This window comes from Hylobates moloch, unplaced genomic scaffold (assembly GCF_009828535.3).
Source record: "Hylobates moloch isolate HMO894 unplaced genomic scaffold, HMol_V3 SCAFFOLD_1, whole genome shotgun sequence".
Taxonomy (NCBI): Eukaryota; Metazoa; Chordata; class Mammalia; order Primates; family Hylobatidae; genus Hylobates; species Hylobates moloch.
In genome coordinates, this window is record NW_026652276.1 from 215795876 (window position 1) to 215821143 (window position 25268).

The 25268-nt window shown below is 37.4% G+C and overlaps 1 protein-coding gene across 5 annotated transcripts in view; it reads left to right on the forward strand.

The window, feature by feature from the left end:
- CALD1 (caldesmon 1) overlaps positions 1 to 25268 on the forward strand; it is a 193905-nt gene that overhangs the window by 40908 nt on the left and 127729 nt on the right. For all 5 annotated transcript variants that reach the window (XR_004371240.2, XR_004371238.2, XM_032761808.2 and 2 more), the window contains exon 2: positions 24099 to 24186. The gene's annotated coding sequence lies outside the window, so the exon portion shown is untranslated. The remainder of the gene's footprint in view (positions 1 to 24098; positions 24187 to 25268) is intronic.

The window sequence follows — 25268 nt, forward strand, 5'->3', positions numbered from 1 at the left end:
GGGTGGTCTGTCTACATTGTAAGAAGATTAAACTGACAGATCTATGATTTTGTATGTATAGATGGACAATGACCTAAAAGCTATGCTTAAAATTGCCCCTGGAGCCATTTTACTCCTGAATCTGTTGGTTTCCATGGTAAAATACTCAGTTCTATGTTGTCAAAAAGGTGAAAAATAAAATCTAGGAGAAATCTGTCATGGGTAGAAGTTGGTGGAACACATTTAATCCACCAGATAAAATGCTTCTGGTCTAAAAGCTGCTGAAAGATACTTGAAAGTCTAGATGTTGGGCGATCTTATCCAGATAGCATTATAAGATACACAAAATATTTGAAGTAAAGTCATATTACAAGGAGAAAAAACATTTTCACTGTTCCTGGAAGAAGTCTTTCTGTCTACACTTTACCCACTGCAAATGTTGAGATGTTCTGAAGGACTACCTTGCACCTTTAGTAATTAATATCATTTAAAAATCAATCTCTTCTAAAATGAGATTTTCCATAAATGCTAGATGCCCAATTTCAAAGGAAAAATCTATGTGATACTCTGACATATTGGTCAAATATTTTATTCTGGGGGCCATGGTGGGTAGCAAGGGGTGGTCGTGGACTGTAGGAAGTGTTGACTTCAAAATATATATTAGCATTTCCATTATTTTAAAAGATTTTTTAAAAGACTAACAATGTAACATATGGACAAAGGGATACATTCCTTAGAAAAATTTTAATGGTAACATGAAACCACAGTAAACAGTGAAGGAGAGGGGAGGAGAAAAAAGATGCAAACTATTTACTTCTCCTTAGAGGCTAGAATGCAGTTGTTTTCTATTAAACTTAGATTATGTTTATGCATAACTGACTCAATTATAAAATGAAAGCTAAGCAACTGTTGGAATTTGTGATTACACCATGTAAATGTTACATACCTTGGCAATATAAAATAATAATAATAATATAATTTTTTAAATAGAGAAGAAAGAGACTGTAAGAAAAAAATGTAAGTGTACAAATTTCCCTATGATTTATAGAAGGGATTCAGATAATGTCTAGTGATAATATCTGTAGTTAAAACAACAACAAGCCCAGTCTTTTAGTTTTTTTCATAATTTTAACTTTTAAAAACCCATATCTCATTGTAAAGAAACATTTATCTCTAGTTCATCAACTTCTATCATTGAAGCTGTTTCTCTTTGTTAAATTATTGTAAGTAATATTTCTAAATATTAGACTACATTTATAAAACTATTTCTACCTATCCATCTATTTTTATATTTTTAGAGATATCCAGAATTTTGTTCACCAAATGTTAACAACTTATTTCCGAGTGCTAGATATAGGTGATTTTTTTAATGTTCTTTATACTTTTTTATGTTTAACTTTAAAAGAGTCAACGGCATTTTTATTTTATTTTATTTTTATTTTTTTGAGACAGAGTCTCACTCCATCACCCAGGCTGCAGTGCAACGGTGCAATCTCAGCTCACTGCAACCTCTGCCTCCCAGGTTCAAGTGTTCTTCTGCCTCAGCCTCCTGAGTAGCTGGGATTACAGGTGCACACCACCATGCCTGGCTAATTTTTGTATTTTTAGTAAAGATGGGGTTTCACCATGTTGGCCAAGCTGGTATCCAGTTCCTGACCTCGTGATCTGCCCACCTCGGCCTCCCAAAGTGCTAGGATTACAGGCGTGAGCCACTGCGCCCGGACAAGAGTCAACATTTTAATAAAAGAGATAGATGTTTATAGAGAGAGCCAGTTGAACCTCTCTCTCTTTATTTCTATGATTTCCTTTTTTCTTTCAAAGGTCTAACAATTAATTGTTTAAAACACTGGTTCAATTGGGGCACACTGACCTCTACTGTTGGCCAGAAACTTATAGGGGGAAGTCTCAATAAAACTATTGAGTCTAAAATCACAAAACAGCTGACAACTTTGTGGCACATCACCCAATTCTTGGAGACAGTGCCAACCCTTGGACAGGTCTATATTATCTTGGGCATGAGACTGCTTGCTAAGTTAAGATTATATATTGAAGAGAAATCAGATATTTTTATTTCTAGAATTTTCTGTTTGATGAGGGACTGTTGGCTATCTTTTATTTATCTTTTATTTGGGCCAATGCCTAGACCCAAAAGAGGTTTACCAGATGTGTGGGAAAATGTTATTTCTGCTTTATTTGGTGAATGATAATGGGTAAATGGGATGAAGGGAAACTTTCTAGAATTTCTAGAATCATATCTTGTCTGAACAAAATATGAATTGATCAGTTCACTTGTCAAACAAGAAAGACATTTGTATCTATCCACAAATTTTATTCTTCAGTTGAATTCAGAATATAGTGATTTTTCATAAGAAATGACAAAATTTAATAAGTTATGCATTTGTTAAAAAAACACTAACTTGTCTAGCATAATCCTGGAATGTCAAACATATTCTGTAGTTGTTTTATGAGTGAATGCTAACACTCACTGTAAATAAGGCATTGATACCTCCTTGTATAAAAATATTTTAAACTTCTAAAACCTCTCATCTTACCATCTCCTTTTCAAACTTCCTCCCCAAATCTTCAAAAAACTTATTCTACTTCATTTGAAGAGAATTAGGTATGGTTTTCATTCATTGCATTTTTCTATTATATTTCTACACTCTACGTTCTATTTGGCAATATAGTTAGTTGCCTCTATCTCCCTGGCTAGATCATGTGTTCTTTGAAAGCAGAAACTATGCTGTAATTTATCCCTGCCTCTCCACTGTAACTAGTTTAGTACTTTACATGTAGAAGCTCTGTACTCAAGTCAACAATGTGGAATTGCCTTAAGATGAAATTAGTGAATAGGTCTGTAGAAAAATGACTTCTCCATGGGTCACCCTGCCCACCCTAACTGTCCCTCCACATGCCTCCTTAAAATGCAAAATTGCTGGAAGCTTGGGGAAGATGTATGCTTCTATATGTATGGACATATCATCTCAAAAGGAAAATTTCTGTAATTTTTATCTAAAAGATGCCTAGGAGAACAAAGCCAAACAAGTAGCTAAGGCCCTAAGCACTCAATGGGATGAATAAAATATCTCTATATTTACATGGTTCATTTTGACTGTACCCACAGGGCAGCAAACATCTGCATGAAAAGTAAAAAATTCAGCCTGTTAGATGACTGGTTGTGAAGAGCCAAACATTGGGTATCATGTCATCCACATGTCTGATTGATTGAATATGAATTGCCCCCTTCTTATCCAGATGGCTTCAGCAATAGATAAAGCATGGAGATTTTTCCACATTTTACGTAGTGCTTGGTGTTGTAGAATTCAGCCTTTGTGTGTTCTTTTTCCCCCATCTTGCTATTGCCTGGATCTCATTAGGAACCATTAGTGATGTAATACTAAACCTATGGAATCTTAAACATGCTTTTAAAATCCTGTGGAATAAAGATGTCTCCTACCAAACCAAAAATGCAGTGGGAATAGACAAAGTTACATTTCTTCAAGAAAAAATGACTCATTTCATAGTTCCCAAACTGTTTTGACTGAAGCTTCTCAAAATAAACTTTCTGGAATATGGAGCCTTTGATGTCTGACTTTGAAAAAAAATATATCATTTCTCAAAGATACAATTCAATCCTTTTGGGGTGTTCATGTATTTTTGCAGATTAACTTACTTTTATTTCAACAAGTGAATGACACAATATTAAATAGCCATCTGACAAAGAAAGAAAAGTATGTTTGAAGTGGTCTTAACTCCTACATAAACCAAATATAAAGAACATGCCATATGATTTTTTAAATTGCCACAAAAATAAAATTTTCAGAACATTACCAGAAGGGGGATTTGGTCCATTAAGAATAACAAAACAGTTTAGATGTCATGAAAGTAGAAGATTAGGAGTGCCGTTAAGCTTACTAATGAGATTTTTGATTCATATGCTATTTCCTAGGCTGGCAACATTTTTAATTTTTCACAGTCTTGAACTTTAATCCTTGAAGGGTAATTCAAGTTTCAGAACTTACATACTGCAGTTTGTTTGGGGTGGCAATTTGCCATTGATTTGCTTCTGGGTTCTTTTGTTCTCTTTCAGCTGAGGGACTCAAAGATGGTCATTTATTAAGTCCAGGTCTACACATGACCGCTGAAACAACTGGTTTTCAATCAAATCTTCTAAATAATCCAACCATTTTTGTGCAGTTGATCAGATTGATTTAAGACATCCACTGCTCTATTCAAACAACAGTGAATGAAATAATTGTATGACTGGACAATCTTTACTTTTCTTCCCCCTCCTCCTCCTCCTCCTCCTCCTCCTCCTCCTCCTCCTCCTCCTCCTCCTTCTCCTCCTTCTGCTTCTCCTTCTCCTTCTTCTTCTTCTTCTTCCTCTTCTTCTTCTTTAATAACAGTTTCTGTTTGGAGTGGTAGAAGGATTGGTTAAGATGTGTATTCTAGCTTCAACTCTTCCACCTCTATCTGATGCTTGAAAAGTTTCTCTTAACCTTTCAAGCCTCATTTTTCTTATCTGTAAATGGAGAGAACAAATGCTCACCTTGTGCTATGTTTGGGATATTAAATAGATGCTGTGGCATTTGATACACAACTGGCCTACAATAAATGTAATTTTTTCCCAATTCCCCCTCTATTGTACATATGGAGTTTTCTGCTTTTTTTCATTTTCTATTGTGATGATAACTTCTCAACAGAAGGGTTAAAAGAATATTTGACACTCATTATATACGCTGTTAAAGAATATTAGAACTAGAGCTATACCTAACTTGGTCAGATCTGAGCTCCAGGGCCTGATGTCTGATGATGGCAAGAAGAGACTGTTGTTGGAATTTGTGTTATTCTCTGAGACTTTAAAAATACTACCTTTCCTTCAGAGGCTTTTAAATATCTATTATGCAGTAACATCTCTAAACTACTCTTGAACCTATGCACATTTTTATCATGGTACCGGCATTGAAAGTAATATATTCCAAGTGTTTAATACTTACAATGCAAAGAGGTTTTTCTATTACTTGACCTAAAATGATCACTTCAAAGCTTTAAGATTTAGATAAAGTGGGGAGAAAGGGGGATAGAAAAAAGAGCATGGGAAAAGGGGTAAGGTAATTAACATTTATAAGATGATGGCCAAGGTATTAGAAAATAGATGGGGTCAAACATGTAGGTAGACCTGAACTTCACTTCCAGCTCTGACTCATTCTAGGGCATAGAGTTGTTAAGAGAATGTAATGTACCCGCATTAAAATAAATTTGCTTTGTTAACTATAAATTTAAGTTTGGATTTCCTCTTTCCAAGCATTTATTTTTATAAGTGATTAGGGTAATTTAAGGTCTTTAAATTGCTATAAAATATCTAAGCATTAAAGAGGGGTGAGAAAAATTGGCATTTTAAAATTCTCTATATAAGGGTAATTTTATAGTCTAACTTTTGGATTTATAGATATCTTATGTATATTTTCCCAGAAAAAAATGTGAAGATTTCCCTTTTGGTGAAGTCATTTAGAGTTCATTGTTGGTTGGTATAATCTACAAAATTATATTCAATTATGCAATTAATGTAAAATATTACATCACATAATAACCCAAGGTCATTTTATACTTACAATAAAAAATTGTTTTGACCCTTACTGTAGATTAACCTCCTAAATGATTTATTGGTCATTAATAGCTCAATTTTTAGACCCAGGGGTCACAGTTCAGGGCACTGCAACTGAGAGCAGATCCCTGTATAGACTGACCGGAGGAGCCTCGGGTATGCCAGGGAGAAATACATGCACGTTTCTCAATGTCTCAGGCTATCTTTCCTTCAATTTCACCAACACCATCTTAATTCAGGTTTCAAGAATCTCCAAACTTACCTACACACTCTAGTTTAGCCCTTTCAAGTATCATTCCATCCTATAAACTGATTTTAAATCTTCCCAAACTACTGTTTATATAAAAAAAATCTTAGTCTCAAAATCTTCCCACACTACTATTTACTTTAAAAATTTTTAAGAGGGGTGAACAAAACTAGCATTTTTAAATTCTCTATATAAGGATAACTTTATTATTCTATTGTCTGCTCCAAAGAATAAAGTACAAAACTGATATCCAAGGACCTGGTCAATATTCCTGCTTTCTCCCACCCTCCCAGGCAGGCTTTTGAATGTACTCTCCCACGACCACAGCTGCCTATGACCACAACTGATGTATTTCTGTTCTGCTGATGTTGCTCCTTCCTCATGTTTGAAATATTATCACACCTCCTTTCTAGTTATCCAAATCTTAACTCTTTAAGTGCCAATCATCTTCCTGAAGCATCTCCTAAGTACTCCAGCCCACCTAATCAACACACACCAGAGCTTTTCTAGTCCATTCTTCAACTTTTTACAGTTTAGGAGACCCAATTTGCAGAGTTTGTGACTTGCCTGAGGTCACAAAGCAAGTTAGTAGTGTCACCATGACTTAAAATTGAGGTATTTTACCATGAATACTGCTGCCTGAATTCCCTAAACTAATCATGATAACAGACATTTTACTGATAATATTGGTTTTGTATTGTTGGTTCATTGTTCCTAAGTATGAAACCTGGATATGCTCAAATTGTTCCTGGATTATTCTTTCATTTCAGATCCATATAAAATAATTGGAGCCTCCATCTCAATATTTCTGAGAATCCGCAAGAAATAGATAAGGTGGTGGGATGCCTTATATTTTTGTCACCTCCTGCTCCAAATTCCAGTCACCCATTTACATCCTCAGTCCAACCTCTACCTGCTTAACTCTGAGCATGGAAAAGTTCTTTTTTTCTTCATTCCTACAAAGCTGCTGCATTTAACAGACTTTGATGAATGGTTTATGGTGATAGAAGGGCATTAAAGTGCAGCCCACACCGGATCACAGCTCAAAATTAAATATTTTAATTTGAGAAAAAAATTAACTCTTTAACTCTTTGCCTTAATTCTCTCCCATGTGATTTTGGAGTGGACAGGGCCATTCAACTTTTACAATCACAAAGCAAGGTCAGGATATTTATGTAAACAAAATACAATAGTTATCTACCCTGGGCTTATGCCCTTAGTAACTCTAAGAAGCAAAAGAAGTTTTGACATTAATTTTTCTTTAACTTGGCCCAGGTTGAAATCTTAGGCAGATCTCCCTATCTCAGTGGACCAGGACAATGTCAGGAGCCAATGGGTATTCATTTACTACATTCTTAGTTGGGAAAATGAATCCAGTACTATTTTCCAGAATGTAGTAAGATTAGGAAGAGAGTAAAAGCAGAAAATGGGCATTTTTTTGCCATTTGCTGAGCTTTTTCTCCATACCAGGTTCTATACTGTTATACACGTTACCCCATTTCACTCTCACAACAACAATGCAAGGTAGGCATTCTCCACTTTTCAATGGAGCAAATAAACAATTTGCCAAAGTCATCCAGTAAGAAAGTGGCACAATCCAGAATTCAAACCCAGATCTGCCTGACTTTAAAAGCCTTTCTGGACTTGGCCAGATGACAACGGCAATGGCCCAGGCACAGGAAAGAGTGAGGACCATATCAGATCACAAGATATTCCAAATTTATCAGAGTGCTGGGAGTCAGAATAAACAGAAATGTCAGTCAAAGGTGTTATTTGGGGAAGGTGATGGAGAGTCCATGATGGACTGAGGTTCAGATAGAGATGACTTTTTTCATTCATTCTTCTGTTTAAAGCTACTGGATTTAACACAAACTCAGGACCTTCTACAGAATCTGAATTGGGTATCCCCAGGTCACTTAGTTTTTATAACCCAACAAGGGCAACATATTCAATAGACTATCATCAAGAGCCTTTCTGAGCAGCTTGTATTTATTCATCTTGCCTGTGACTGGGCAAAGGGGGCAGGTGTCTGGCTTTTGTTCCTGCATAGAAATACAACTTTGGTTTCGTTGATGTGAACGGATAAGCACTGCATGTGAACTGAAATCACACTTTGTCTAAACAGAGGACTCTGTGGCACTTTTCTTACTAAAAAGTTGTTAAGTTTGGCAATCCTCACTCTGTTCCAGTCAAACATTTTCTTAACCATATTAGGTTATATGGAAATAAGCCAATATCGCGGCTGGTGTATGAGTAGGTCCTCTGCACCAAGGCAGTTTTCTTGAGAGCATTTTCTCACTGGTTTAAGAGACAAACGTAGCTCAGAGTATATTTTTAAATGTGGCTGGAAAGAAAAATAAAAATTCACTGATCCAAAAAGAATTCGGAATCGCAGCTAGACCAAAGTCAGATTTTTAAGCTGGAAGACTTGGAGAGATTTGGGTGTTTGCTTGCTTCTTATTGAAAGACTCAATCAATTTTTAAAAAGCCCAGCCAACCTTAACACAGATATAAGGGAGGAAATCAGAACAAAATTGCATCATCTGTTCCATAATTATCCAATGTTGTTCTCGTTGCTTAATCTCGTGGGTTAGAAAACCAGCATTTGAGCTCTGGATTCACTACATTCTGAGTAATCCTAGACACTGGGCTTAATTTCATTGTTTGTCAAATGGGGGATGATATACTACCTATATCATAGGATTCTTAGGAAAATCCAATGAGATAATGCATGATTCAACTATTACCAAAAAAGCGTATTATGAGCCTTTTGTTTTTCAAACTACAACACTTGGAGAAAAGTAGCAGCAGAGAAAATAGCTTTTAGGTCTGCTCCTGGTTATTCTGATACAGTTATCTGCTTTTCATTTAGATTTATCATATTCTGCTTTGACAGCTAATACTTATTCATCCATATATTCATTCTTTTTTTCAGAATATTGAGCACTTAGCAAGTGCCAAGCTCTTAATTAGGAGCTCTTATTCTCATCTTTGCAAATAGATGATAAACCTGTAAAGCTCCCCCTGCATCTTATGGTTAGATACTCTTTTGAAATATTTTTATTTCAAGATACATGTTGGCCATTCATTCATTCCATGTATATTTATTGAGCGACTACTAAATGGAAGGCAACTGCAAAGTGCTGAGGAACCATTAGTATACACAATAAATACATCCTCATGGAGATTTCAGTCTAGTAGAAAAGACAGATATTAAATACATAAGTAACCAAACATAAATATCATTGCAAATTGTGATTGTACATGAAGACAAAGAGCAGAGACTTATAACAGAGAATGACATGGAAGTAAAATCTTAAAACTCTATGTGTCTAATGCAACAAATTTTAATTTACAATACCTTGGCAATAAATGGATAGGATACTTGAAAACATTATCATCTGATTGTACTGTAACACAAAAATTGGTGTTTTCAGGGTGTTGCAATTATTTAATACTATTCCAACTTTGACTTTGTGGGTTTAAGAAAGGCTAAGAACTATCCAAGTAAGAAGTATGCCTTTGTCATTAGGTAATGGTGAGGGACTCATTTCTGGTCTCTGTGGCCAGTAAGCTCTAGATCCATGCAAGAAATCGAAAGCAAGCTTGTGTGACTGGATCACAAAAGAGAGAGGCACAAGAGGAAGCTGGAGAGGCAGGCTGAGCTAGATTATACACAACGTTGTAGGCCATGGGAAGAGTTGGATCTGTATTCTAGATGCACTATGAAGCTACCGAAATGTTTTAAGCAGGAGAGTGACATGATTAGATTTATGTTTTTAAAAGGGTAATTGTTTGCAGATGGCTGGAAGGTTAGAACAGAAAGACCAGTTGGGAGACTCTTGGAAGGGTCCAGATGAGATGATGGTGGCTTGGATTTGAGTGGCAGCAACAATAATGAAGATAAATGAACCATTTTAGGCAAATATCCTGAAGGGAGAATCACCTGGATTTAGTAATTTACTGTAGAGGGAGTAATGGTAGATGAGGAAGGAGGAAGTGTATGAAATGATTCCCAAGTCCAGAGCTTAAGCAACCAGGTAAATATTGGTGTCATTTGCTAAGATGGGAAAAACTTGGGAAACATGGACTGTGTTCAATTCTATCCTGTTTGCTGAGGAAAAAAAAAAGGGGGCCGGGGAGTAGTGGTGGAACTTTTTGTGAGTTATAGACAGGAAACAAAAGTATAAAGCTTAACACCCATCTTCAGAATGATTGCACCCTAAGCATTAAATCCACTGTTGATATTTCCTTAACAGGCTTTCTCAAACCACCAGAGGCTCTACTATGATGTGGGTTATCTCACTCGTAGAATTTATTCTGTCTTCACCCTTCCTCTGTGTGTGTCTACATATAATGCAGTTGATTTTAATAATTTAATTTGCTACACCTTTGAGTTATTTCATTTATCAAGGCATCAGTCAATCTTAAAAACTAGATCTTTATTTTTTTTTAATTTTTAAGTTCAGGGTTACATGTGCAGGATGTGCAGATTTGTTACACAGGTAAATGTGTATCATGGGGGTTTGTTATACAGATTATTTCATCACCCAGGTATTAAGCCTAGTACCTATTAGTTATTTTTCCTAATCCTCTCTCCCCTCCCACCCTCAGCCCTCCAATAGGCACCAGTGTGTTGTTCCCCTCTATGTGTCCATGTGTTCTCATCATTTAGCTCCCACTTATAAGTGAGAACAAGCAGTATTTAGTTTTCTGTTCCTGGGTTAGTTTGCTAAGGATAATGGCCACCAACTCCATCCATGTCCCTGCGAAGGATATGATCTCAAATCAGATTTTTAAAGGCAATATTTTTTTTTTTTGGTGCTTCTATAATCTTGGCAGTGAATAATGACAATAGAAGTCTTTACCATTTTGTCTTCCTGTTATTTGCTGTAACTCAACTACAAATATTCCAACTTCTCCAGTGGTGTATGTGGAAATAAGAAGAATTCACAGAAAGAAAATGTGATCAGTTTGATTCCCCTGAGAGCCGCTGGTAGAGTACTAAGCTCTACATTACTTAGCAATGCAAAAACAAAGTGGTAGAGATTTAGTGATCAAGATTCATGTACAAGAATGTCCATCACAGCACTACTTATAATAGCCCAAACCTGAAATACTCTCAATGTCCAGTGATAAGGTAATGATTACATATAACTGTAAAGTTATCAATCACGTTTTAAAAATTGTGTAAAAAATATGTATAATATAATAAGTGAAAAAATTGAGTGCATAACATCACATTTGTTTTTAAAATAGAATCTTACCTTTGTTGAAAAAAAAAGACTGGAAGGAAATATATTGAAACTTTAAAGTAATCTCAGGGTGGGAAGGCTGAAAAGAGACTTTAGAATTATTTTCTGCATAATTTCTTTCTTTCTTTTTTTTTGAGACGGAGTCTTGCTCTGTTGCCCGGGCTGGAGTGCAGTGGCGCGATCTCGGCTCACTGCAACCTCCACCTCCTAGGTTCAAGAAATTCTCTGCCTCGGCCTCCCAAGTAGCTGGGATTACAGGTGCCCACCACCATGCCTGGCTAATTTTTTTGTATTTTTAGTAGAGATGGGGTTTCACCATCTTGGCCAGGCTGGTCTTGAACTCCTGACCTCGTGATCTGCCCACCTCGGCCTCCCAAAGGGTTGGGATTACAGGCATGAGCCACCGCACCCAGTCTCTGCATAATTTCTGTATTTTCTATAATAAAATGCATATTTGTATACTTTCTATAATAAAATGTATATCTATATAGCACTCAGAGATGGCATAACATCTATAGATTTGATGATTTTTGTTAGTGGAAGAGATCCGAGTTATCTGCGAGTTACTGGCGGCGAATCCGTAGGGGTCCACAGCAACTTCAGTCCTTGCCCCCTCAGAAGAAAGAATTCAACTGAGGGGCGTGTAAAGCAGAAAAAGAGATAGAGGCAAGTTTCAGAGCAAGAGTGGAAGTTTATTTTAAAAGGCTTTAGAACAGGAAAGAAAGGTGCGCTTGAAAGACACCCAAGCAGGCACGTGAGTGTTAAAGAGAGAAGGTCAAGTGTCCTGTATAACCGTGATCCTAGGACTTTTATAAGCTCATCTTTTCCCCATGATTCTTCCTTAGGGTGGGCATGCACAGAGCCCTTCTTACTCTTGAGAAATGCGCACGCGCAGTGTGTTCAGGGAGTTACACACATGCCCATCTGAGGCTTTCTTCCTTCTTCCAGCAGAGAGTACCCAGGAGATCTTACTTTGTCATTTTTTTCTCTTAATATGCATTTCCAGAAAGCTGTTTCTCCCTGGGGTCTGCATTCAGTTAACACTTGAAAATGTTAACAGGTACGGACCATCAGGAGATTGTCTCTTTCTGGCTGCTGTGAATTATCATTTTTAGAGAGGCAAAGGGATAATTGCCAAACCATCACCTGACATTTCTAGTGGGTGGTGGGAGAGCCCTCTCCTGCTCCCCGCTCATGACTGACTACCTGTAACAATTTGGGACCTTTTTCAGTAGAGTGAAATAGAAATAAAAGCAGTCTTGAAAACCAGCAATGAATAATTGTCAAGTGCTGCCTGAGATACTGTGGGGTATAAAGTTGTGTGAAAATGTGATTGCTCATTCAGGGATCTTATGATCAAGTTCCCACACTCCTGGATTTCCCTCGTTTGGGTTCAAACAGCCTAAGAACATAATAAGGTCAGTTTTGATTTTCATATCTGAGTTCTTTTAAGCCACATCAGGAAATGAAGGAACACAGACAGACAGCGGGAGAAATGTACTCGCAAGACAACCTAAATATCTGTGCAGCCTCAATATCATTTAAATTCTGGCTAAGTTTAAGGTTTTTCCTTTTTTTGTTTCCTCCTTCACTCTTCTAGCGTATTCCACATAATATAGTTGTAGCTCTGCTCAAGGTTCTGGAGTAGCATTTGTATGCAAGCTTAGTTATTTTGAGTTATTCACAGTTATTTGTTTTTTAACTCTTTAAAAGTAATTTGTCACAATCACATCTTTATGTGCCAGATATATAAGAATTATTGTCTTGTCTCTGGATAGTATGTTTTAGAACTTTTCCTTATGAAGCTGCAAGACATGTTTTATACTTACGCTTATCAGCTCTATTTAGCCTATAACTGTGTCTGCATAATGCCAGAATTGCCATTTCAACAGAGACCAAGAGCTCCCCAACATTATTTGGTGGCAACTGCCAAAAATTTTTATTGAATTAATTTATCTTTTTCACTTAATTCTATCCACTTAGCTATAAATGTTGAACCCAGTGAAACTTCTGGTTTTGGGGGGATTTTTTTGGCATATGAATGGAAGCATTGCTATGTTTAAAAATACTATCCTTTGGAGATAAACATTATGGGATGTTCAATATGAAACATCTTATTAATGTGGAAATGGGTTTCATTAACCCATCTGTATCTGCACATTATCCTTCTGGTTAAAATTCCACATTTTAAAAAAGATAGCAGCTTGGGTTTAAGCTTGTGGCCATGTAAGACTGAAGTTTGATACTGTCCACATTACCATCAACCAGCTAATGTATTACCAATAAAAACAGCAGTACTAAATTCTTCAGTGAGATTCTCATTGTCCACCTTGTGTCAGTTTTCAGTTAGCCCTGGGAAGAAGGGCACTGGAGAATGATGTTTCCATCAAGATTTAGAAGTGGAAAAGATTGAGCTTCTGGAGACCTCACTTCTTTATTCACTTAACACACATTTATTGAGAAACTGCTATGTGCTCAGAGCTATGCTAGACACTGGGGATACAGAAATGAATATGACATAAATAATTTAATATTTATTTGCCCACTAGAGTGTTAGCCCTCTGAGAGCAGTGATCTTGTCTTTCTCCATCTCTGCTGTCTCCTTAGCAACTCCTATTTAATAACGGGAAATAGAATCCCAAGCTGGGCCTAACTTTTTGTCTCATGAGATGGGACTAGTAGAAGAGCAAATCTCAAACTCTTCCCCCATATGAGGAATGACAGTCACAGAAAAGACCCACTTAGAGGAAGACAAACAGGCCTTTTTCTTCCACCGAAGAAAGATGCCTAGAATCCAACTGAATGAGCATCAAGTTTATATGGATAACTTTGAATCCTTCCTAATATTTTAAAAAGTAAATCACATGAAACCTCCCATTTCTGATGATACGTCAGAGTAGCAACAATACTGTGATCAGAACTCCACATAGAAAGCCGCTGTGGTGGGCCACCATACCTGATGAAAGATCTGTTTTGATGTTCAAATGCTTTGATATTAGGATGGTTGCTTGAAGTATTTATCGCTTGTTACACTTTCTCTGCTGTGTGATTACTGCAAAGACAGGCCAGATTGCAAAGGCCACAAAGGTGAGATAATTATTTGAAAACTGTTTAGCCCGTGATGGCAGTTAGAAATTGAGCAGTGGATTCTTCCGATGTCCAAAAACAGATGTAGTGATTGATTTGTCCTAAAATAAAAAATAACCAGCTCCTGCTAAATGAACTTAGTTGTTAACTAATCAAACCCAGGCAGAATGGTGTTCTACAAAAAGAACAGATTTGGGGACCCAGCTCCTCCCATCACTAGCTGAGAAGCCTTGGGTAAACCATTTAACCTCTCTAGGCCTTTCTAGGTCTTATTTATAAAATGTTGCCAATAATACTTGCCTTACTGACCTCCAGGGTTGCTATGAAAATCATTTAAGAATAGAGATATGAAAGCCCTGTTTACTGTAAAAGTGCCATGTATTTGTATTATTAACCCATTTGTGATGTCACTAGGCACTTGGAAATCAGCCCGCGAATGGCTGATCTGATTGATGATAGAAGCATACTTGCCCTGTGACCAACCCACTTCATCCCTACCAAACATTCCAGACATTTCAGTGCAGGAACAAGGTCTATGGGAAAAAGTCAAAAGGAGACTGATCAGAGGAATTCCACTGGCCCTTCCCAGGGCCCTGTGCACAAAACAGTCCCCTGTGCATTGTTATTTTGCTGTGTTTGCCGATGTCCACAGCTTCCTAGACATTAACAGATGGATATCTGGGTGATGATGAACAGACAGAGTGAGTGTGATATTTTACCAGTTTTCTAGTGCAAAGGCCTCTGTATCTAATCTATGGGCTTGCAGCCTTCACTAGTTACTCTTTCAGTTGAATGTGCAAAGAGATAAAGTACTGCCTGCTTTCTTTAAAATGCTGAGGAATGACATCTAGTGAATTTTTTCAAGGCTACACATACTGATGGTTTTGCTTTTGGTTGCAAGGGTAGGACAAGGTGATTCTAGATCCTGACCTGAGCCCGGTGTCCTGCTGCTGCCCAGATTCTCTCTGTCAGGGTTTCATGCTTGCCACCGACTGAGCTCAAGGCTCTGGATTAGGTCTTACTACACAGCTCTGTGGCAGAGAGGAGAGGTGGGCAATGCCAGTTGGTTGGAACGTGGGAAAGAGGAACAGGATAATTCCACTTAGGGTGTTATTTTGCTTTGTTTTTTGCTTACCTTAAGCAACTGGCCATAAAGGAAATATATGGCCCTGTCCTTAGGTAGTTATACTTCAATCAGTAGTCAAAACTAACATTAGAAAAAGTTTTAAGCATACTTTAAACAAACAAGAACATATTATAAATAGGAACATGAAATGTATTTATTACATCAATAAAGTGTGCCTAAATTTTTCAGATTTGACTTAATTGCACAATAGATAATCTGATCACTTTGATGATGTGTAGCCTGAACTAGAATTTATTGACTTGAGACACTCCTTCTTTGTGAATATCGAAAATTTCTAAGTGCAACCTTTATTGATGAGATTGTCAAAAATTGAGAGTATAATAGAATTAAAGAGGTTCAATTTTGCCAAACTGGACATTATTAAATTTATCCTATATTCTGGAGGCTGTGCTAAATTCTACAGATAAAAGATAAATGAGGCTAGGCGAGGTGGTTCACACCTGTAATCCCAGAAATTTAGGAGGCCGAGTCAGGCGGATCACCTGAGTTAGGAGTTCGAGACCAGCCTGGCCAACATGGTGAAACCTCGTCTCTACTAAAAATACAAATATTAGCTAGGTGTGGCGGTGGGTGCCTGTAATCCCAGCTACTCAGGAAGCTGAAGCAGGAGAATCACTTGAACCTGGGAGGCAGAGGTTGCAGTAAGCTGAGATCGTGCCACTGCACTCCGGCCTGGTGACAGAGTGAGACTTCATCTCAAAAAAAAAAAAAAAAAAAAAAAAAAAAGATAAATGACATGACTCTTACCCTTGCTCAGATGTCCATCCTGTTTCCTCAGCTTTGCCTCCTCAACCATGAGGGTTCTAATCTTCATAGTTGCTTCTCTTTGATAAGTTCTATTCATTTAGGAAGCCATACACAGGCACACAGACAGAAGAGAACCAGAAGACTGCATCCATTGGAAAATTTAATATACAAAAAAATTAAGTGCACCATTTCTTATCACTTGCTGAAACTTAGGTAACTTAACATCATGCCTTACAAACAACAGTCAGTGCTCTGATAATGATGACAGTGGTAGTGGCAGTGGTGATGAATACGATGATGAAGGCAAGAGAAACAACTGCCACTGCCTTTTCACAAACTTTGGACTTTTTATTATCTACACTAGGTCTTTCGTGATGAGTTGTAGTTATACCCAGCTCAAACTTCAGGTACACTATGACTCTGTGAAGAGAAAGATACATTTTTCTCAGTGTCTCTTATGCCTATAGCCACAGGAAACTTATCAAACACTGACGTCAGCTACTTTCCCATGAGAAGTTCAGAAATTTCATAAGACCACAGATGACTTTCTCTTTCCTATTTGCTTCAGACAAGTACAGAACTTTTCACGAAGCTTAAAAATAAACATCTGACCTTCATGGATACATTCTCACTGCTTCTCCAATCAGAAATCATCTTGCCTGCAAAAATCCACCCTCATTCTTCTATTAACAATTGAAAGATCTTGGATCATGCAAATAGCGTCACAGATTACTCTTCATTAAATGACTGTCCAAGAGAAAGGAGAAAAGGCTGCAATGATTAGGCACCATTTTAAGATATCAAAGCCCATCTTTTGTACTATCATAGAACAGGATAAGATCTGGTTTTTTTTCGTAGTTTTACAAAACTGGCTCCTCTGAGAACATACATCTAAGCTATATCCTTTGCACTCCATAAAATTTTAAGAAGAACTCAGCAAAATTTCCCTGGGTAGCTTGCTAGTCTTGGGACCTGATGGTATAGAAATAAGCTAAGAATTGAGCCATTCTACTTTCTAGATGCAGAATAGCAAAGAAGAAGGCAGAGAAAGGAGCTGATAATATTAATCAAGGGTCAATGGCATGCTAGGTTCAATACTAGGCACTTTATATGTTATCTCAATCATCATTCAACAACAGACTTTTTTCTTTCATTCTTTTTTTTTTTTTTTTTTTTTTTTTTTCCGAGACGGAGTCTCACACTGTTGCCCAAGCTGGAGTGCAATGGCGCGATCTCAGCTCACTGCAACCTCCGTCTCCCAGGTTCACGTGATTCTCCTGCCTCAGCCTCCCTAGTAGCTGGGATTACAGGCGCACACCACCACACTGGCTAATTTTTTTTTGTATTTTTAGTAGAGACAGGGTTTCATTGTGTTGGCCAGACTGGTCTCAAACTCCTGACCTTGTGATCTGCCCACCTCAGCCTCCCAAAGTGCTGGGATTACAGGTGTGAGCCAATGCACCCAGCCAACAACAGACTTTTATGAAGCATATGATATATGCCAGAGAACATGCTAAATGCTTGGTATGGAGTGATTGATAAGACCATGCCCTTACCATTGGGAAGCCCATACTCGTGCAATGCTACCGTAGAGGCATTAACCACGTACAATGGAAGAAGAAAAAAACCCTTCAAGGTAGTTATTACTATCCTCATTTTAAAATTGAAGTAACTGGTACCTGTTAGGTGTCTTTGTTAAAGAGCTTCTCTTAGGTTATTAAGCGTAGAGTTCTATGTGACCCCATAGTCAGTCTTATAATTCCATGTGTTTTAATGGGAAAGATCTATGTTCAATCCAACTGAATGATTTAAGGCTTTGTCTGCTATCCAATAAATCTGTTTGCTACAGAGTGCCACAAAAATTCTGACTTTCACTGAATAATTGACTTTTTCTTTAATTTTAAGAACAATTTCCTTAATTTCCCATTTTAGCTTGTTTGGTAGCTAAATTCCTAACATATTATCATATTAATACATCTTGTCCCTCTTATCTACTCATTTATACAAATATCTGTATACATTTCCATATGCATTATTCCTTAATAACACAGAAAACATATCCCATAAAAATCAAGAGATTCTCATACAGACATAAACCTATACACTAAAATACAAGCATACTATAGATGAATTTGTTCAAGATACATAGGCAAAATCTGAAATGGAAACATATAATTTTAAGAAATAAAGAGGAAACATTGTTCAAGGGCTTGATGCACAAAAGAGCTACAAGAAATAATTTGGGGAAGGTGGGTGGTTAAAAGTGAGGACGAGAAACAGTGGATACTAAGCAAAGGGTTGGATGGATGGTGAAATTTCATGGCATTCTTAAGATGATAAGTAGTCCCTGTATTTGCATTGCCTTGGTATGGGCCACTTGCAAAAACATTCAATATTTCCCTTTTAAGATATGGTAAGCCAAAATATATATATGGAAAGTTCACTAAGTCATTGGTAAATAATCCAGTGTTGACTTTTAATTTAGAAATAACTGGCCAAATTGATCCCAGCCTTCCCAACTACAATTCTCCCCCTACAGAGTACATTGATTTGTATTATTGTTTTCTCTCATTGTTTGTCTTTTTATTATTTTATTTTCCTACTGGTACAATATATGACCAGAGATAGTGAACTTGCGTGATTTTATATATTTTGAGCTCATAAATTCCCTTGAGTTGTCATCTTTCCAGACTAAGGCTTTTTCTATTCATATGTTCTAAAAAAATCTTTTTAATGATGTGCAACATATTGAGAAGTGCACAGTTTATAATTGTACAGAGTGATGGACTTTCAAAGAATGAACGCAACTGAGTAGTCAGCATCCAGATCACAAAACAGAATACTACTTGCATTCAGAAGCCCCCAAAATGTCCCTTCAGAGTCATGCCTTCCCGAACCCAGCCACTGCCTCATGATAACCATTATTCTGATTTCTAACATGAAGTATTAATTTTGTCTGGGCTTCAGTTTTTATATTAATGAAATCATATAGTAATTTTTGTTGTGTTGTTTACATTATGATTCTGAGATTGATTGCCTGAGCAAAACTTAGATCATTCTAATTGCTATATAGGGTTTCATTGTTTGCCTCCCACAATTTATCCATTTTGCTGTTGATAGACATTGAGGTTATTTCCTTTTCATGGCTATTATTAATAGTACTGCTATGAACATTCAAGTTCATGTCTTCTGGTGAATATATGCATGGATTTTTGTTTTATATACGCCTATGAGTAAGATCTCTGGGTCACAGGATATACAAATATTCAGCTGTAGCACATGCTGCCAAATCTTTTTCCCAAGTGATTTTGCCAATTTATATTCCCAAAGCAGTGCATGAGCATTTCAGTTGCTCACCAACATTTTGATTTATGTCTTTTAAATTTTAGCTATTCTAGTGGTATGTAGTTTTAGTTCATCGTAAGTTTCAATTTGAATTTTTCTAACGATTAATGAGATTGAGCACTTTTTCATACGCTTGTTGACCTTTTTGTCTTTTTGTTTTTGTTTTGAGACAAGGTCTCTCTCTGTCCCCAGGCTGGAGTGCAGTGTCATGATCATGCTTACTGTGGCCTTGACTTCCCTGACTCAAGAGATCCTCCCACCTTAGACTCCCAGGTAGCTGAGACTACAGGCATGCACCACCACACCTGGCTAATTTATTTTTTAGTTGTTGGCAATTTTAAATATCCCGTTTGTGAAATGCCTGTTGAAATCATTACTCATTTCTCTATTAGATCATCCATCTTTTTCTTTTTGATGTGTGGAAATTTTTATATATTCTGGATACAAGTTCTTTGTCATCCATATTGCTAATATTTTCTCAATCTATGGCTTGCATCGCCACTCTTTTTATGGTTTTTAGTTTTAATGCAACACAAGTTTTTTATTTTTATGTCCCGTTTACAAAATCTTTGCCTATCCCAAAATCATGGAGATTTTTTTTTTTTTTCCTGAAAGCGCAAATGTGTAAGTTTTCACATTTAGATCCACAATCAATCTGAAAGAATTCGGGGGAATGATGCTAAATAGAGGTCAAGTTTTGATTTTCCTTTTTCCATATAGATATTCATTTAGGTGTGGCATGATGTTACTTTTCTACAGATAGGGATTGTCTTACCTTCTGGTTGTTTTGATAGAGTTGGGAAAGTTCTCTTCAGTTAAACGGGGCTGAGCTGATTACAACTCATCTTCCATTCTGCATGACTCCTTCAACCTCTGATTTGCTCCCTCTCCGTGGCTGAACTCTCCAAGGGTCCTAACTAAGGTTGTATCCCAAGACCATTTATCACAGTGTCATTTACACACAGTAAAATTTACTCTTTTCAGTGTACAGTTCTGCAAGTTTTGACAAGTGCATATAGTTAAATAACAATCACCATGAATAAGATATAGCGCAGCTCTGTCACCCCAGAATGGTCCTTCCCTCTTGCACTTAAAGTTTTTTCTCCTCAGCTCCACAAGGCTGTGAAGACTCTGCTCTGCTTCTCAGAAATGTTCTACTTAGTTTCTGTCTTGTGTCCTCTTGTCCTTTGTATCCAAAGTATACCAAATTCCTTGAGGGGGAAATCGCTGAATGTAAGATTACTTTTCCAGGCCTTCCTTCTCTCTAAGATGTTGGCCCCTCAAGTCCTGGTTACCACAGCAGCTCTGGGATGTCTCCAAATTAATTTTGGTTTTGTGGAATATTATCCAGAGTTTCTCATTATTCTCAATGAAAGCACTGGACCGCCACAAGCTATTCCATTTAAGCAGATACCTACGTCAGTCTAGCTACATTCCACAAACTCATCAACAATCTCCTCCAAAACATTTAAAGAAAAATGTTGTATAGAACTCAAAAAGGTAAAAGAAAATGTCAGTGTTGGCAGCTATGGCTGCTCCATGGAAGGAGCTTTGGATGAATCTTACTTCCAAGTGGGGATAATAAAAAACAACTAGTTTCACAGTTTTCTTGTGAAGATTAAATGAAAGAACAGATATCAAATACCTTGCAAATAGTAGGTATTCAATAAATTATAGATATTATTATGTAATATATTATTGTTTCTCTTAGAGTTATAAAATGCACTCATCTCTTAGAAATAATAGAGAAGGAGGCAGGATAGGTGGACTTGAAAAGCAATACTCTTCTCTGAGCACCCTGTTAGATGCTGAAAAGGGGGAACTTGGTTGGACTTGTTTTATTCAAAACGATATCAAGGTCATTCACATACACAATACATTTTTTTCATGGAAAGATGGTAGAAATAAATCATCTGAATTGAGTACTGTTGCAAATCTATTCCAAATGCTTCATTTTATAGATGAAGAAATTGAGTGGTTAAATGACTTGTACAAGGTCAATTCACTTGTTAGTGTTTATTTAAATGACCCAAATTCCCTAAGATCATATATTTCTTTTCTTCTAACATACTCCTAGCTCCCATGTTTAGCTATAAATGTAAGGCAGAGACAATTAATAATGTGTTATTATTACTGGTTCATTCTAACTAAAACCCATCGATCTATTTTTAAATATTTTATTTTAATTTCCATCCCCACAAATTATGTGACTTCCTGCCAACTATGATTGAAATAGCTACTTGCCATTCCTTTCCCATTTTAAGGATTATGTCCTGTAGCTTTTCATTTTTCTGTCTGTTATTAAGAAATGATCTGCCTTATCCTCTAATGCATGAAAGGAGCTCGTGCAAGCCTGTAGAACACAGCTCTCTTGAAGTCTACCTAGCAAAAAAGGGAGTGGGGAACCTCCATCCCTCTAGGCACTGGACACAAAGGTGATCATGTGCTTCTTTGGCACTTTCATCTCTGGGCAGGGACAGATCCTCATGCTTTCCAGCAAAGGCAGCCCGTGGGGATCGTTTTTTGGTAAGACCCTGTGTCCAGCACATCTTTCAGCATTGTGTACTCTACGAACAGACATAGAAGCCTGAATCCCACACGGACTGAGTAACTTGGAAGAGTTTCATGATCCCAGAGCGCACAGCCATGTCATAAAAGCCTCACACCAGGCTTCTCAAGGGCTCTGCCTGGAACATGCTTCCTTCAGATCTTTACATGGGGGGCCTCTTCCTAGAAATGTGTTTTTCGCCTAGATGTCTCCTTTTCAGAGAGACTATCCCTCACCATCCAACCTCCAGGGACCCTCAGTGGACCTCTTTACGTCCTGCTGTTTTTTATTTGCTCACTCACTATCAGAAATGTGTGTTGTCTGAACTCCAGCAGAGTATAAGCTCCATGGAAGCAGAGCCCTTGTACATCACCGTGTGTCGTGTCCTGGAGCAGAGGACTCACTCAGTGAACAAGCAAATGGGCTCCTGTATCCACCAAATACACCCAGCATGGTGGGTCAGGCCCTGGCTTTGAATACTGGCCTCACCACTAGCTGGGTGAATTCAGGCAAATGACTTCAGCCAAGAAACTTCTCAGTGCTTATCCTAAGATAAGAATATATATTTTACAAGGTTGTTACAGTCATCAAATGAAGTAATGTGTGCAATGTGCTTAGCACAGGGCCTATCACTGAAAAATACTTAACAAACGATAGTTATTATTATTATTTCCATAATGAAAGCAAATCATATTATGAAAAAGTCACAGAGGAATTGTTTTATAAAAATGGTAATGTTGAAATCAGAGATCCTAATTCAACCATGTAAGATAAAATTTTAAATTAAGGAAAATTTGGGTCTTCTTAGTTATTTACAATTATTTATTTTTGTAAAGGATCCCTAATTTAACCTTTGCAATGATTCTCTGTTGAAATAAGTTATCATCTCACCCTCCCCTCTTCCCCCACCACCAGCCTCTTAGTATCCATTTGGAAAATGCCATCTTTCTGAGAATACTTGCAGTAGAAATTTTAAATTAGGATATTAACCATCTCTTGTAAATATATGCTAGCAATGTTTTTCTCTTTGTTTAATCTAGAAAGGTGCTAGTTACAGTTTTTCATGCTACTGAATGACTTTAGCTAGAGGTTTCCTGAGGGTTCTAAGAAAATCGCTATTCTTAGGGGACTAGAAATCTGATCAAGAGGGAAGAAATTACTTCTTTCTTTTTATTACACCTTGGTTCTCCTATAGTAAATGTTTTCATATAAAACTCATTTCTCCCCATGCCTGAGGAGATGGTTAAATCAAAGGAGCAATAACTAGTGCCTGGCTGTTTGCCACTGGCTGCAATGGGGACTCAGGGAGGAAGACAGGCTCATTTGCCTAACAGGGCCCAGCTCTCTCCCCGTCTTCCTTCATCTTGGGCCTTTTCCTTCCTTACTACCTCCGGTCTAGACTCAGCTTTCCCTGCAGAGACCTTTGGCAACTGCTTCTGAGCCAGGGCAGCCAGCATCTGTGTGTCGGGCACTGCATTAAAAGCTATGGCTTAAAGGGCTCAAGGGAGGAATGGTTCACCCGGGCATCTATTTGAAGTTGCAAGGTAACTGATGGGAGAGAAAGATCTTAAAACAGGGAGTAAGAGCTTTATCAACTTTCTGGCCCTTAGACCCTAAATCTGAAAATAGAAAGGAAAGAGATTATCTGAAGACAAACTCCACTGTTAGTGACTCTGCCATTCATTTTATGTTTTCTCTTGAAAGCCTTTCTGTCTTTCTCTCACTAACAAGATAGTTCATGGACATACATAGACACTACAGACCAAAAAAGTTTTCCACTTATAACATTTTCTTCCTTCAGTTTCCCTTTATTCATTCTCAAATTTTGAAATAAAAATACTGAGGGGATTGGGAGCAGTGAAAAAGAAACTTGGCAATTAAATACTGCCCCTGGGTTTGTCTTAACTATACCTCCTTCTTCAGAATAATTTATTCAGAATAAATGGATGGACTCTGCGATAACTGTATTTTCCTTAAAATGCAAATGCACAATAGCTATTTCTACCCCTGCCTTATTTCTCCCTTTAGATTCTAACTAACAACAGTACTTGAGGAAGAAATGATATTTGAAAATATATAGTCTGTATTAACTAAAATTCATTCAACTTAATTATGTTTCCATCCTCTTTTTATTCCAGGTATCACTGGAACATTTCAAGATCATCAAATCAAATTCCACAGGGATTAGTGATCAACCAGAAGGCTCAGACATCTGATTGCTGACCTGTGAGTAAAGTTTATGTTTTATTAATACTTTGGGCTCTGCTCTTAGGAATTACACAGCCTCTGTGCCTGATATTCTAAATTCTTACATCTAAAGATGCACTGTGAGAAACCAGTTTTTCTGCTGTGGCCCTCCTACTTTACTTACCAGTTAATGAATCAGTTAGAATCTATCAAGTTTTAAAGGATCTATCAAGTCTTGTATTCTGTTTTGTAATCTGATTTTTTTTTTTTGCTTTATTTTTAAATGTTTCCTGCAATGTAATATCTTTCACAAAACAGTCCTGGATCAATCATGAAGTCTTCACTTCCTGTGGAAAATGCTAGTGACTTGAATCAATAAAGACCACATGAGTCAGCCTTCCAAGGTGAATAAGCTCACCTTTGTGCAAACACTGGTGATCTCAGGAGCACTAAGTACCCCTCACTTTCAACAAATCTCTCTCACCTGGGAGGAAAACGTCTACCAGAACAAGGACCACCTAGGGAGGTGAAAGAGGGGATTTCCACTTTAGAGAATGGAGAAACCAAAGGGCATTTCACTCATTCACAGTTTTGCTGAGCTTGGCTCCAGTGGGTAGAAAAGTTCTTCAGGAGTTCAGCATACCACTCAGGCAATTGTTGTTTCAAGATTCTATCTGTTGCCCCCATGCAAGTTTTCTCAGGCTACCATAGTGAAAATCCACAGACTGGGTGGCTTAAACAACAGAGATTTCTTTTCTCACCATTCTGGAGGGTGGAAGTCTGAGATCAATGTGTTGGCATGGTGGATTTCTCGAGGCCCTCCTTGCAGATGGCCACCTTCTCCCTGTGTCTTCACATGGTCATCTCTCCAGGCACACACCTGTCTGGTGTCTTTCTCTCTGTGCCCAAGTTTCCTCTTCTTGTAAAAACACTAGTCATATTGGATTAGGCCCACCCTAAAGACCTCATTTTAACTTAATCACTCTTTGAAGAACTTATCTCCAAATGCGGTTACATTCTGAGGTCCTGAAAGTTAGGATTTCAACGTATGAATTTGGGGGAAATACCACTCACCCCATAATGCTGCCACCATCATTTTCTCTCTCTAATATGCTGATTTT